Genomic DNA, 16,521 nt, shown 5'->3' with positions numbered 1-16,521 from the left:
CTCCGAGGGTGGCACCCTGCACCACATTGGTTAGAGGTGGCCCCCTTGCTTGCCAACCCAGATCAAGGATAAATATGGCAGAGCTGCCCAGCAATTCAGATCCCTGCTGGAAGAAAAGTCTGGAGAAGGACTACACAGCTGAACCTCTAGTCTATACCTGAAGGACTGCACCCGCAAGGACTGCACCAGCTGCACACTCTGGGCTTCACCAAGAAAATGACTTTGCCTCGCTTCTACAGCACCAGGAGTAGACTCCCCATAAGAAACAGGTATAAAGGGGCTGACCAGAGTCTCCTGCATCAAGTCCTGCAAGAAGAGCCCAGAGTCCAGTGGCCATTTGAGGATTCTGGCCAGGTGCATTCTGGGAACTGTAGTCCCAACTCACAAGGAGCAACTCAGAGCTTTTGGAACCTTGGATCAATTTTGTGGACACTTTAAGGACCCAAAAAGGACTTCTGGGAGAAGATCCAGAAGTTTGGAGAAGCTTGGATCATCTTTAATATCATCATACACTGTTCAGGGGAAGCAAATTAAAAATTCTCTAACTTGTCCATGTGCAAATATTGTTTTTGATTTTTAATTTGGACTAATTTCAATTAATTGATTTTTTTTTATTTTTCTAAATTCCTGACTCAATTTTTGCAAAGTTTTTTTTTGTGTGACACAAAACGTAGGGATACAGTGGAGCTTGATCGGGCTAGCCTACCTACCCTATTATAGTTCAGCTTAGGGAATTGCACAAGGACAGGAGATTACCAGCAGCTGCTAATCTTATGAAGGCTGACTTGGTTAAGTCCCTTACGGTCTGGGCAGAAGCCCAGCAGCCAGGCATAGAGGAAGCTCCACAGGGAGAAGAGAGAGAGGATGACATTTCCATCCCCTCAGGGAAGGCAGAATCCTTAAACCTTAGTGATAAGGAGGGAGAGGGGTCATCCATCCACAAAGTGACTAGGGCCCTGCCTAGAGCTGGTTGGGGGAGAAGATTGACCTCCGGAGGAGTACACCTGTACCCCAGCTAGTCTATATAACTCTAGAGGCAGAAAAGTTGGCCCTAGAAAAGAAAAAGTAGGCAAAGGAAGAACAGAGGATGGCAGCAGCGAAGTAGAGTTGAAGGTGTCCAGGGATGGTGTGGTTTTTGCCCAAGACTTCCCAAGGGGATTGTCCCCTAACTTCCATAAGGGTGATGACATTGACAAGTGGGTGACAGCCTTTGGGAGGGCTCTCAGGGTGAGAAGGGTTAGTCCTCTTCATTGGGGTTCACCTCTGTGGGAACTGATCCCAGTAATTGGGAGGGATAGGCTCCTGACCCTAGGGAAGGATGAGACAGAGTCCTATCCCAATATGCAGAGATGTCTCATCAAGACGTTTGGTCTCATCCCAGAGCAGCATAGGATGAAGTTTAGGGACACCCATAAGGTTAATGCCCCATCCTGGGTTAACTTTGTAGATACCTCAGCTAAGACACTAGAGGGGTGCATACAGGGTAACAAAGTAAGTACTTCTAAGGGGCTATACAATTTAATCATGAAGGAGCACATCTTGAGTAATTCTGTCTCAGAGAAATTAGGCCAGTATCTAGTGGACTCTGAGCTGTCTAGTCCCAGGGATCTGAGATAGACAGCTGATAAGTGGGTGATAAAAAAAAAAGGAAGACAAGGCTCCCCTCCCCCCCCCAGGGAACGCCCAATGGAAAGAAGATAAAAAGTCGAGTCCTCACAACAGCTCAAAAACCTGGGGGAGCCCTGGGCCAGGCCACTTCCAACGGGAGGAGGTATCAGGGGAAGCACTTTGACCCTGTTTAGGCAGGAAAGTTCTATGACCTCGCAAAGGCAGGGAAGTGTTTTGACTATTACCATCCAGGAGATGAATGAGGACATGCTGTCTGCTCCAAAAGGCACTCCACTGGTGGGCAATCCCATGGGATTGATAGTGTAGGTGTGGGGGTGGAAGATAGCCCAGAGATGGGGGTCAGGATATACAGAGGTTACCTCAGTGTCGTGAGAGGGGTGGATATTTGCAGCCCCAGCAACCTTACCTCCAAGCATGGAGAAGTACAGGCAGAGGCCTGAAGTCAATGGGACTGAGGTTGTGGCTCTGAGAGATACAGAAGCCAGTTTGACCATGGTCACAGAGAAACTGGTTTCTCTGGAGCACATCCTACCTGATGTATTCCATCAGGTAACTTAAGCAGACAGCAGAGCCAGGCTCAATCCTATGGCAAGCTTGGAATGGGAAGTTGTGACTGGCCCTAAAAAGGTGGTTGTGTCTCCTGCTCTCCCAGTAGAGCGTCTACTGGAAAATGATCTTGAAGCATCTGACCAGGGACAACCAGGAGAGTGGTTGTCTTCCAAAAGTATAGGGAAGTCCTCTTCACCCTAAGCCATGACATTCCCTTGGCAGAACATTTGGGTCAAACCAAACCTGGAATAGGCTGGTCAACCATTTCTATTTGCCCAACATATCTGCCAAAGTGAAGGAGTTCTGTAGCTTCTGTGTCACCTGTCGGGCCATTGGCAAGACAGGGGGCAAGCCAAAGGCTCCCTTACCAATTCGCTGCCAGGCCTTTTACCCTCCCATGGCAAGCCTTTTTTTGGCTATTTGGGGTAGCTCGCGCTTAGGCTCTCATACATTTTTTTCCACTTAAGGTATTGATGCCTAATTTGCATCCTTTTTTTCCAACATCCTAGGTATTCTAAAAGTACTTAGAGTTTGTGGGTTCCCCAGGAGGAGACCAAGAAACTTAGCCAAAAAACAGCTAAAATGCAGTTTTTTTCAGGAAACTTTTCCCTCACATTTCGTTGGAACCTGAGAGGAGCCACAAAATTCTTTCTAGTCAGCGTTCTCCCAAGTCTCCTGATAAAAATGATACGTAACTTGTGTGGGTTGGCATAGTGCCCACAACAGAAAACACCCCAAAACGCAACGTGGACATATAACATTTTTACATTGAAAATTTACCTGTTTTTTGGAAAGTGCCTAGCTGTGACTTTTGGTCTGTAGCTCAGCCGGCACTTAGGGAAACCTAGCAAACCTTTGCATTTTTTAAAGCTTGACACCTGGGGAACCCAGGATGGGGTAACCTGTGGGGTTCTCACCAGGTTCTATTACCTAGAATCCTTTGCAAACCTCAAAATGTGGCCAAAAAAAAACATGTTTTCCTCACATGACGGTGATGGAAGGATTTGGAATCTGAAAGGACCCACAAATTTCCTTCCTTCCAGCATTCTCCCAAGCCTCCTGATGAAAATTGTACCTGACTTGTATGGGTAGGCATAGTGCCCGCGACAGGAATTGCCCCAAAACAAAACGTGAACACATCACATTTTTCTAATGAAAACTGACCTGTTTTTTACAAAGTGCCTAGCTGTGGATTTTGGCCTGTAGCTCAGCCGGTAACTAGGGAAACCTAGCAAACCTGTGCATTTTTTAAAACTATACACCTAGGGGAATCCAGGATGTGGGGCTCTCATGTTTTTTTTTTAACCCAGATTCCTTTACAAATCTCTAAGTATGGCTAAAAAAACACTTTTTCCTCATATTTCAGTGCTGGAAAGTTTTGGAATCTGATGGGAGCCACATACGTCCTCCACCCAGCATTCCCCCACATCTCCTCATAAAAATGGTACCTCACTTGTGTGGGTAAGCCTAGTGCCAGCAACAGGGAAGGGTCCAAAACACAATATGGACACATCAAAATTATCTATTACAAAAGTACCTTTTTTGCAAGGAGGCACGTGCGTTTTGGTCCTGGGCTCGGCAACCATCTAGGGAAACCTACCGACCCAAGACATTTCTGAAAACTAGGCACCCAAGGGAGTGGAGGGAGGTGTGACTTGCCTAGATCCCCCCTGTTTTCTTTCCCAGGATCCCCTGCAAACCTCACATTTAGCTAAAAAAAAAAATCACATTTCCTCACATTTCTGTGTGGGATCACCACACTGCCACACATTTCATACCACCCAATGTTCCCCTTGGGCTCCCGATAAAAATGATATCTCACTTGTGTAGGTGGGCCAAGTGCCTGTGAAAGGGAAGGGGCAAAGCAGGGTCAAAAGGGCAGTTTGAATAAAAGTGTTTTTACGCTGACAAGTGGGGCAGAATTTCTATTGGTATAGATGTAACAATGCTCGGTGTTAGGAATTTTATGGATTCCATAAGATTCCATCACAAACATGTAGGGAAAATGCATGATTTCAAGTAAAGTTGGAGATTGTGAAGCACACTACCCTGGATTCAACCAGATGTTTAGTTTTCAGATATGTCTAGGTCTGGTTGATTTTTCTAGGTGGCATCGTCCCAAAGTCCAAAAAGTGTAGCCGCTCACCATTCAAAGTGGGACTATATTGGGAGTTCACCAAGCTCTCCTGGCCCAAATGTAAAATCAAAACCCCAAATCATCAAATGTTTACTTGCTTGCCGTTGGGATGAGATGCTTTAGTTTGCAGGAGGGGGCTGAAAGACTGTTACCTCCTTCAGTTGGGGTGGGGGGCATAACCATGCCCATACTGGTTGGCAGCCCCCACCCCTCTTTTTTTTTATTCTCTGGCATCTACTAGGCTTTCTGCACCCCCTCCCCCAGGAGTGGATGGGGGTAATTACCCCATCTGCCCACCGGTGGGCAGAACGACTTTGTCCCCCTTTATTTGGAGTGGTGGTATGGCCATACCCTCACCCTCTTTTTTAAAGAAAATATTCCCTGGTGTCTAGTGTGCTTTCTGCCCCACTTGGGGCAGATGGGCCTTTCAAAAATATGCCGAGTGGGTTGGCTCAGCCAGATGTAACCTCCAAGATTTTCTCCATGTTGGAGTTTTAAAGAATGTTGCTCTCTGTGACTGATTTTTGCCACACTTCACAGGAAGTGGTCACCTCAGAAGGTGGCACCCGCACTCTCTTGGTCAGGGGTGCCCCCTCACACCCTTGCCAACCCAGGAGCAAGGATAAATATGGCAGAGCTGCCTAGCAATTCAGATTCCTGCTGGAAGAAAATACTGGAGAAGAAGAACTACCCTGCTGAACCCTGGTCTGCGTCTGAAGGACTGCACCAGCAGCACACTCTGGTCTTCACCAAGAAAATTACTTTGCCTTGCTTCTACAACGCCAGGAGTGGACTCCCTGTAAGCTACAGGTACAGAGGAGCTTACCTGAGTTCCCTGTATTAAGTCTTGCAAGAAGAGCCCAGCTCACCAGCGTCTTATGGCTATTTGAGGATTCTGACCAGTTACATTCTGGGAACTGTAGTCCCAACTTCCAAGGAGTAACTCAGAGCTTCTGGAACCTTGGATCAAGTTTGTGGACACTTCAAAGACCCAAAAAGGACTTCTGGAAGAAGATATAGACATTTGGAGAAGTTGGGAGCAACTTTGTGAAAATGTTTTATAAGGTGACTGACACTTCAATGAGAGTCAAGCTGGCAATGTCGAACCACGACCCAGACTTAATTTTAAGTTTGTCCCGCTGAAGTTCCGGGGCTCTATTCTGTTGACGAGACTTCCAGGGGTTGACCAGGACCTTGCGCTGAGCCAAGCTGATGGCATTGCATCGCAAGCCAACCGGAAGAGAACCCTTGCCCAACAATGTAATTTGGCAGTCCGACGACCGCCAAACCCACAGTGGTGGTCAGACCACCACACTCCTGGTGTACCGACTGCCAGATTATGACTCTGGCAGTCAGACCACCAGGGGACCACCGCCAGGATCATGGATCCCAAAGGTGTGTGAAGGCGGTCAGAGTGGTGGTCACTAGTCCTCTTCCACCAGTCTTTTCATGGCAGGGTCTCCACTATGAATAGCTGGAAGAAGGCAAGTGCTGGGTGCCACAGTGGGCCCCCTTGGCAGCACCCTCAGAATGTGCCAGTTGTATTGCGGTTTCCACCAGGCCAGTCAACATAGTGGAAACATTGTAATATGACTGGGGGGAGGCCGCTGGTATGATGGCAGCCTCCTCCCTGTGGCTTTGGTGGTCTGCTTGTCAAAGTGATAATCAGGCCCTAATTCTGAAATATAACATTTTGACCCAGGCCTACCACTCAGTGTATCCAACTCGGACCCCATTGCAGTCGGCCTCAGACTTTGACTTTGTCCCAGTCAAGTGCGACCAGATATCCCCGGTTGGCGCCTTTTGTTTTTAGGCACTAGAAAGCACTTGTTTATATGTAATCTTTCAAAAATCACATCTCCAGTTCCCTACATTGGATTTTTGTCCTTTTGGTGTCAATTTAAAGAGAAAAATATTCACTATTTTTATAAATTGGTGTTGGATTTTTATTATATGTTGTGTTTTACTTATTTACTGTTTGGTTTATATTAAGGGGCATATTTATATTCAATTTGTGCCGAATTTACATAATATTTTTATGCAAATTCGGCGCAAAACTAACTCCATATTTATATTTTGACGTTAGACGTCAAAATATTGGAGTTTGCACCATTTTTTAGATGCATGAACCTAGCTTGCGTCAATGAGATGCAAGGTAGGCATTCCCATCTAAACAATGGTGCTAACCCATAGCCCCATATTTATCCCCGTGCTAAAATGAGGCACGGGTGAGTGGAGGGGCTAAATAATGGTGCAAAGCTTGCTTTGCACCATTATTTAACGCCTGGGTCAGAGCAGGTGTTAGGGGACCTGTGGACCCAATTCCATGGTTAAACACCAGGGAATGGGTCCAAAGGTGCCCTCCTTAAGCCCCAGGAATACCCCCACCCACACCAGAGGGACTTTGGAGGATGCAGGACCCCATCCCAGGTAAGTTGGGTAAGTATAGGTAAGTATTAAAAAATTACCCAAAAATTACCCAAAGTACCCACATTGAGGCCCCCTCCATGGCACAGGGTGCAATGGCCATGCCCAGGGGACACTGTTCCCCTGTGCTGGCCATTGGGGTGGTGTGCATGACTCCTGTCTTTTCTAAGACAGGAGTCATGTGGTATGGGTGGTTTTGCGTCAGAAAATTACGCTAGGAGCTAACGTCATTTTTTTTACACTAGGCCACCCTTTGCACCGGCTTGCACCATTCCATAAATATGGCGCCCGGCTGGTGCTCAGGAATGGCAAAAGCCGGAGCTAAACTTTTTGATGCAAAATTCCGTTAGTGCAGATTTGCATCAAAAGTATGAATATGCCCCTAAATGCTATACACACATGTTTTCTAAGTTAAGCCTAACTGCTTGTGGGCCAAGATACCAAGGGTTGAGCAAGAATTAATTTGAGACCTTGACTGGACCTATAGTGGGATTGTGGCCTATTATTAAGTGTAGGCACCTACCTCTCTTTACTAATAATCCATCTTCCAACACATACACATATATACATACATATATACATAAATATATATCTATATATACATATATATATATATATATATATACACACACTATACATATATATATATACACATATATATCTACAAATAGATATACACATTTATACATATATATATATATACATATATGTATGTACATACATATATTTATACATACAAGAATATATATATATACATATTCATACATATAAATATCTGTATATATACACATATATAGGTACACATATGCAGACCTATATATGCATATATACACACATATATATATAGATATGTACATATATACACACATATATAGATATGTACATATTATCTGGTGTGGTGACTTCTGAGATAAGAACTGCACGTTTTTAAAAAAAAAAATCTTTGTGCCATTGCAGAGACACTGGTATAAGATTGTTTATTTGTTTGATTGCATTTTTTTATGTAAGTTTATTGGTGTAATCTGTTCATTTCATCATATTTCCAATCTATATGGTGTGTCTAGGTAAGTGCACCTTGCTATATATCACACTTGTCGATATATTGTGTTATGCCGTGAAAGAATCTGATGTTCCTTCGACCTCTCCTTTGTTTATATATAATTTTTGGATACTGAAAAATTATAGTACAATTATTCTATGAATAATGTGATTTTGCCATGACTTTTACAGCATTGATTTATTTTCCGTATGTTTGCGTTTTCTACAATTGCTTTTTGCATTTCTGCATGGAGCAAATATACTTTTCACATCTTTAGGTTTTTGATGGGGCCATGGTTCCACATTGTCTTATTCCTTTGATGGCCTCTCACGCGAGGCAGTTTGGCCTTATCCTGCTAATATTTTGGGGCTGTGCTTTTCTTTTCTCAAAGCATTTGCCCAAGTGCTACTTTCATGAGACACTCTGTATACTGCCGGGATCAGCATTTATGGCCAGCAATTGTACTGTATGGGTTCAATTTGCCTCGCCGATGTACTGTGATCATCACTTTATACAACTTGTAATTATTTAAGTCTAGCCACTTTGCCAGTTTTGATGTGTGCCATGCAAGGTTCAATCTGCTTATTATAGATTGAGCAAATGCTGTAATATGTACAATAATGTTTAACTCTTTTGATATGCCATGACAATATGGCGTTGACTCTTCACATTTCTTTCCTTTCACTGTTTGTTGGGCATAGTCGATGTTGGCAACACTGGGAATTTAAACACTAGTGCACACGTGCTGGTTATGTGAGCAAGACCGCTTGCACGGCCGAAATGAGTCATGTGGTGAATAAATGGCTGTACTCTGGTTACCTGAATGAGCAAAATCTAGACAAAACAGAAGAGTGGTGCACCACATAAACAGTCATACATCACATATTTGTTGATTTAATCTTCTTTTTATTTTCTCTTCTTAAAAACGTCACGCATATTTGCTCCGAAAACATAGCCAACACATTTCGTCCCTTTACAGAGACTTCTTCAGGGCTGAAATACAACAAATACAATCCCATATAATTACATGCACAAACAAACCTAGACTCACTAACTACAGAATTCATAAGACAAATCACCATAAAAACAGGAAGAGAATGTGATTGTATACAATCTGAAACCATAATACATTGAGACAAACAATGTCTCATGCTCCCTAAGGCAACTATAACTCATGCCCTCGCCATGAACTGCTAATTACCCCACATATTACAGCATTCATGACATCTTTTATAACGTCATTAGAAATATCATTGTTAACATTAGCATTTAAAATTATTGAAGAGAAAACTGTGCATAGCTGGGGCACAAGTTACATTTACCTTGGAGCATGTGTTATAGTTATTTGAGATAACCATAACTGTAACAGCTGAATTTCTATGGTTGTGTGTGAATACATTCAGAACCTAACTATAAAGTCCCTGTAACCTTTCATTTCTAATTGAATTTCTATGGTGTTTTAAAATTTTAATTTCCTAACTATACAGTGAAAATATATATATATATATATATATATATATATATATATATATATATATATATATATATATATATATATATATATATGCACATATATATATATATATACACACACACACACACACTTTGTATTAAGAGGTACCCTTGTATTGCGTCACTATGTGTCAATATTGTCATTTATACCCATCACCCAAACGTGAATCTGGACCTAGTTATTCGAGAGATCCTAGTTAGTCGAGAGGTCTGTTCCCGCTACAACCCATGAAATGCCAAACCATCAAAATAGGATCCAACAACATTTCCCTAGGCCTTCCCTTTAGCCTTTTTACTACCATCATATGTCGAATCTCAAATGCTACTTCTCAGGCCATACATTAGGATTAGCTCTAAGATTGGTATCCAAGAGATTATAAGCATTACCCCCAGTCTAATACAGCTTTTTCATCAGTCAACAGTACTAGATCTTGGAGCTATGCTGGGGTCCACAAACTCTTTCTAACGGTCTGCAACCCTTTTAATTATATTTAATTTACCATAAGTTCTGACCCCCACCAACCGGAGCCTAGGACTGACGGAATTCTCCCTTACTCCTTAATCTCTCTTTTCAATTTTTTTTTAGGATATCACGACCAAGATCCACATCCTGTAACAGTTGATGCAACAGATAGATCATGTGTTTTTGCTGGATGTAAAACTATTTGCAGCTTATCCCTGCTAACTAGTGATAAAGCGCCTGTGTTCCCCCTTCAGTATAGCTAAAATGGCATACCTCTGTCACATTGAACGTACATGTAACTCCTTAGTATATAGTGGAAAGGGTACCCAAGGCCTGTAAGGGTAAGTTAAGTGTCACTAGTGGATTGCAGCACCCATTGTGCCATCCACTATAGTAACAGTGCAAACATGACTGCTGTCCTACCATTTGTGGCCTCACTGTTGCAGTTTTAAACTGCAAATTCGATCTGTCAAAATAACCCCTTTTGACAGGTCAAAACCTTTGTTTTAAATATTTATCCATCACCCCTGTGTAGGTCTTATTGCTCATAAGGCAGAGTGCATGGTGTTTAAAATTAGGGCATCTAGAAATGTAATGTGGAACATGTCCCTGCAGTGAAAAAGACCCAAAAGCAATGCTGGCTTCGTTATAATTTCTTTTAAACATAGGGTCACATTATTACATTTAATAATTTTGGTTAGAAAAAACCTAGAAAAAAATTAAAGAACTATTTTAATAAGCATTACACATCGTCCTACTTGAATGCCAAATCTTGCTTGATAGGTCTGCTGTTGTTTTACGTATAGCAATTGGGGGAACTTCAAAGACGCATTCCCTGTCACAGCAAATGTTAACAGATAACTGAGTAGGACCGCTCATTTGTACCTCCTACCAGGCAGGCTCCAAGCATAGTGAGCCTCTTTTTAACATTATATTGTCAAATCCTGCTTCAAAGGCCTGCTGGGATTTTCCATAAAACACTTCAAAGGACAATAATAATCTGCAAAAAAAATTCTTGTGTATCCACTGACTGGTCGTTGGAAAACCTTGCTTTCTTCTCCCAGACTTCAAACTTTGGATTTATTGGGGGTACAGTTACTTCCTGAACTAGATTTTAATGTTAGATGTGGGGGTACTAGGATTACCGGAGTAGGTCTCTCACACACACACACAGCTCTCAGAGTGCAAGTCTAGTGTGGCCGAAGGCTTACGCCATTTTGAAATGTAAGTAGAATTGGACACGGGAACATTTACCCCATTGTTCAGTGCTTGCTCAGGAGTCCTTCCCACCCACTAGCTAATGCCAGTCATAAATGTGGCATTTCCAGGTGCCTATTTCAGAACACACCTGAACCTGAGGAAGAGCAGAAAAGGGCTGAATCTGTTGTCTGGGATGATAGAAGAACCTAACAGGACTCAACCTGCTCACTCTTGTACCCAACACAAAGAAGAGGTCTCCCAGCGGTCATAAAACTGACATCCTGTTGAAGCTACTGGAACACAAGAAGCTACAAGAGGCCTTTTATCTGCAACTGCCCAGCTGACCAGTGGACCTGGACCCCGATGTTTGGCCTCCTCCTGAAAACCTGTGAGTCTCTAAGTGACTCCCCTGAGGTTTAGAAGTATACTTCTAGGGTGGATTGAGACTTAACGGACTTAAGTCGGGAGTTAAAATCTTTGACCTAGATGAACCTGGAGGTGTTTCCCTCCTGCACTTAAATGCAGTCAGTGTCAAATTGCACCTAGGTCCCGGTCTACCATAGTCTTTTGACTGTCATTGGCACTTTATGCTTCTTCATGATATTTTTACTTACAACTTTAAGAATTCATATGTCTGGTTCCCCTTATTCGATGTTTGCCATTTTGGTGTCATTTTGTCTATTAAATTGTGCTCTAATTTCAAAATTCATTTTTAGACTTTTATTGGTTTACATTACAACTTCATTACTGTTCTGGTACTGGATATATACCTTAAATAGTGCCCTAATTTAAGCATGTCTACTCTGTGCCAGCTACTAGGGGTTGAGCTCAGGTTAATTTAGTGACTCTGCGGGTTCACCCTGGCAAGAGTTGTGATTAATCCTTGAGGTGGGTAGTCACGCCCACCTCCCCAAAAAATAATCCAGTTTTTTACAATGGGGGGGGGGGGAATATCCCTCATCCACAAGTGTTGTATTATGCATTAACATTAGTCTGTGAGTAGTCTATGAAGCAAAGTCACCCATTAACGTTTTAAATGATAATTTCTCAAAAACTACTTAATACATTTATTCCAAAGCAAGCAAAGACATTTCCTGTCGTAAAGTTCTACTTTCATTCAGTTTTTGGTACAATCCTGTTCAGTTGTTTTCTGCATTGGTGAGCAAAGATTCCTATAGCAGTTAAAATGGGAAAAGCCACTTTTTGATACCCCTTTCTTCCCCTTGAGGGGACTCCACAAACTTGCCATGCTGATCCTAAACTAGATGAAGTTTTTTTTTTTAATCAATGTACACAGATTCATAAAGTGTCACAAAATTTATTAAAAAAAAGACAAAAAATCCATTTCAGACTAAACTTTGACCTAACCATAACTACAGAGCCACTGTAGTTGACCTACTAAGATAGATAGATAGATAGATCCAAGAGATGTGGAAGGACCTATGTCCTGTTCCCCCTGTCCAGACAAACTGACTTAGGGCCCAATTTAGACTTTGGCAGACGGATTAAGTATTGTCACTGTGGCAGTATATTTTACCATTGCCATGACAAGGGTACTCTGCCTGCCAAAATTTAGAGATGTCCACTGGCCCAGCAGACATGGCCTGTATTTTCAGTAACCTCCATCACGGCGATTCCTGTAAATGATTTTAAAGTTTGACAGGACAGCTCCATTAACATAATTGACCTGTGTGTCAAACTTTCAACTTTTTTATTTTTTATTTTCAAGAATAAAATCTCAAAGTGGTATTTTGTTTTTGAAAGTAAAAAAAAGTGATGAGCCCTTGCTATAGGAGTTTTCTGCCATGGTGAGGGGGTTATTTTGAGCATTCTGGGGGTACGTGTCTGCCACATGTAGTTGGAATGATCTAACCCCATACCTTGGTGTAATGTCACAGGAAGCTGGCTTTGGTCTGCACTCTGTCTTGGTAGGCTAATGAGACTTACAGGTCTGCATCTAATTCACAGCAGCGTCCATGATAACTCCAGTGGGAAATTGTCTCTCGCCTGAATTCAGGAGGGGCGTTGTACAAATAAAAAAATACCTGCATTATCACACTCAACAAGCAGCACAGAATATATACTCAGAGGGTATGCACACACCCTACGGCCTAACAGATCAATTTGTCTGTTGTTGGAAATGGCCTGTCTTTGCCTTCTTGTGACTTGAACATCTGTTCAGTGTTGTATGTCTCTTTTAATTGTATAACTCGCAACCATGAAAGCTGAAAAGGCTAGAGACGTTCACACACCAAGGGACCAGATGCACCAAGTAAGAATACGGATTAGTGGTGCTCATGATAAACTGCTTTGAATTAAAGAAATGCAACAGTACTGTTCAAAATTTCCTTTGTGGTTATTTTTGCAAAAAACATGGTCTTAAGAGCAAAACCTCTTAACTTGCAGTAGACAACATCAAACAAACATGTAGCCTATATAGACACATTTATACTTAGCTCGGCCACCCAAAGATAACTTTTCAGTAGAACGTTATCTCTTGCAAATACAATGTGATTTGTACAGGGGACTTTGGGACATGTTTGCAAATCGGTTTACTTGTATGTCATTCATAAGCTAATTTCTTCCTTTGGTTTACCCGTTATGTTGCTTACAATACATTGAAAGTGATGCACTCGTAATATTAATGCTCTGTTTGAGTCCACCGAAGATGTACAGTGTGGTAGTATTACAATTAAGGTAAAACTGCGAGAAGAAGTAATCTTCATATCCCATCTTTGTTTGCAAGGTGGACTTTCTTCTCTAATGACATTTTATGACTGTCTTTGATATTTGTATTTTGTTATGATATGGGTAAAACCAACTTACTTAGGGTTATCACTATACCATAAATGCGAATTCTCACAATAATATTCACTGCAATTCTTTTTGTTTTGCAAATCACTACGACATATAGGGGCATATTTACAAGAAAATGGTGCATCATAGATGATGCGCCACTTTTCTTACCCCCCTTACCCCCCCCCTCCGGCACCTAACAACACTATTTATGGTCATTAGACCAATAGTGTCAGAATTTTTTATGCTATTGTGGCGCTTTGGTGCACTAGAGTCTAAAATTTTGACACTAGTATAGCAATTGCAAGGAAGCCAATGAGTTAATATGGGTTCATCATTTTAACGCCTGCTTTGAGCAGGTGTTAAAAAGGACGCCAAAAATAGTGTAGTGAAATCTTGTAAATTTCACTGTCCCATTTTTCTGGTCCTCCTAGCGTTGGAACGCCCTCTTGCATATATTATGCCCGGTGTAGGCATAATAGGGCACAAGGGGTTACTAAGTGGTGCAATGCATGCATTGCTCCACTTTTTAAATATGGTGCGTCCTTAATGCCACATTAGTTAAAAAAAACATGATGTTAATATGGCACAAGAAGGAGCTAGCGGCTTGTAAATATGCCCCATAGTTCTCTTAGCAACTACATAACTTTCCTATGCCATCAATATATTACCTATATTATCTGTTTGTTAAATGGTGTGCTATTTGAATGATCAATATAAAAAGACTAGCTACTTTATTTACCATTTAAAAGATAACTCTTTTCTCTTCTTTTTCAGATCAAAACATTTTGACATTGTCACTGGTCATTGTTTTCTCCATGTTTATATCAGTTGCAATAATAATTATTTTGGCCCAATGCAAAAGAAGAGCATTGTCATCCAGGCTTTCATCAACGTCATATCAACCTGCAAATAGAGCGCCATTCAATGATGATTCTATTTTTGTGGATGCAGAATTTTGTGCCTAACAATTTCATATTTACCACTTATTTGGTACCCAATTCACCATTTATACAAAATGTATATATTAAAAATACATCCATGCTCTGGAATCATAAATGCAGAAAAGTAAGCCTCTTTGTGCTTCGACAACAACCCACTTAGAAATCAAATCTGTTTCTGCAATTATAGGAATCTAGGCTATATTAAATGTTTCGACTTCATGGGAAAAGAAGCATGGAAATTGTCTTTCCATGACCATTCAAAAGAATGGGTTGACAATAAATGTAAATGGTATAGCTCCACAATTTGTTTACTAGATTATGTAGACCTTTTGAATATAAGGATATACTTTTTATTAAGGTCTGCTTAGGCAGAAAACGTTACAGTTAGTGTATACTTCTCTGCCAACCAATGGTACGAATCGGACAGAAGATGTGGATAATCTGTAAGTGAGGCACAATGGCATAATTGATTTATATTTTTATTACTGCGTTGACATTGAATCAAACTAGTGAGATATTGTAGAGATCACTTGATAATATGTATTTATGAGATACGTAACCACGCAGACACAGTAAAATAAAGTGAGGATTTGAGAATGAATCCTATGGGTAGATGGATTAAATCCATAGTCAGTCCTTTAAATGAAAGGCATATCTACATCACTATCCTTACTGTAAACTGACAGAATAAACAATATGGGATTTATACAGTAAGATATAGTTCATATATTTATTCTGGATGTGAAGTGGGAAAGTAAAAGATAGAAACGTGAAAACTTGCATACATCTTATAAATTTAATGAGTGTTGCTATTGCTGAGGAATTAACTTTAATTTACAAATTGCCTTTTTATATAAGATTTGTTTAGCGATGATTTAAGGAAATGTTTCACGATGTAGTGTTATACAAAAATCAGGAACATAGAATAAGGAATCCTACAAAATGAAACACTTTCTCATGGATAAGCATTAGATGGGAGTTGGTATGTACAGATTGCTTTCACACATTCAGCTTGCAAGGCTCCTGAAGAAAACGGTGCTGTATTGCCATTATAAGCATACAGCATCGGATATTTTTCAAGAAAATATGATGACTAATGATACTACCGACTCTAAAAAGTGTTAGATAATAGAGGCTTTGGGAACGCCGAGGTTAATGAAAAAGAATGAAGGAACATCATGATTGGTTTATGTATACCATATACATACATACTAGACGCATTGAAAACCATAGAATTTAGTTTACATAATGACTTTCATCCCTGTTTGGCTTGAAACTGATGCAAGATGAATATGTATGTACACATTTAATGCTAATAAGGCAGTATGTTGGTACGAAAGTTATTCTGAAAAAAGTCAACCTTATTTTTCTACCACAGCTTAAAACTTTTGTATACAATTGGAAATTAAAACGTATCCAACTATTTTCTATATAAGAATACATTGGCCTATATGTACAATGGGGGGGAGGATAAGATGTGAATGTTTTAGCATGAATATTTCATGTAAAATAAGATGTATATATGAAACGTGTATGATATGTTTGCTCAGTGCTTACAGCCACTGATCATTTTTGTACATAGAGACAGGTTAAAAGCACCATTAAACATTAGAACTTCTAAAACAGGACGTACCTGAATGATGAAACCTCCATCATCTTGCTACAGTTTGTAAAACATATTTTTGGCAATGGATTATGGTTCTACTGATTTGTGAAGCCAAAACATTTATATTTATGGCTCCAGGAGTATGATGGGGGACGTGGCATATGTACAGCTTGACAACGTAATGAGTGCTAATGAAAGGTGATTGAAAGAAAGCAAGTA

General features: G+C 40.9%; 1 protein-coding gene across 1 annotated transcript in view; it reads left to right on the top strand.

Annotated features, from left to right (window-relative positions):
• Nucleotides 1-16,134, top strand: part of CD302 (CD302 molecule) — a 324,100-nt gene extending 307,966 nt beyond the window's left edge. Inside the window, exon 7 of the mRNA XM_069224203.1 lies at nt 14,530-16,134. The gene's annotated coding sequence lies outside the window, so the exon portion shown is untranslated. The remainder of the gene's footprint in view (nt 1-14,529) is intronic.
• The last annotated feature ends 387 nt before the right edge of the window (nt 16,135-16,521 follow it).

Source organism: Pleurodeles waltl, chromosome 3_1 (genome assembly GCF_031143425.1).
Source record: "Pleurodeles waltl isolate 20211129_DDA chromosome 3_1, aPleWal1.hap1.20221129, whole genome shotgun sequence".
NCBI lineage: Eukaryota > Metazoa > Chordata > Amphibia > Caudata > Salamandridae > Pleurodeles > Pleurodeles waltl.
This window is presented reverse-complemented; position numbering and strand designations above follow the sequence as displayed.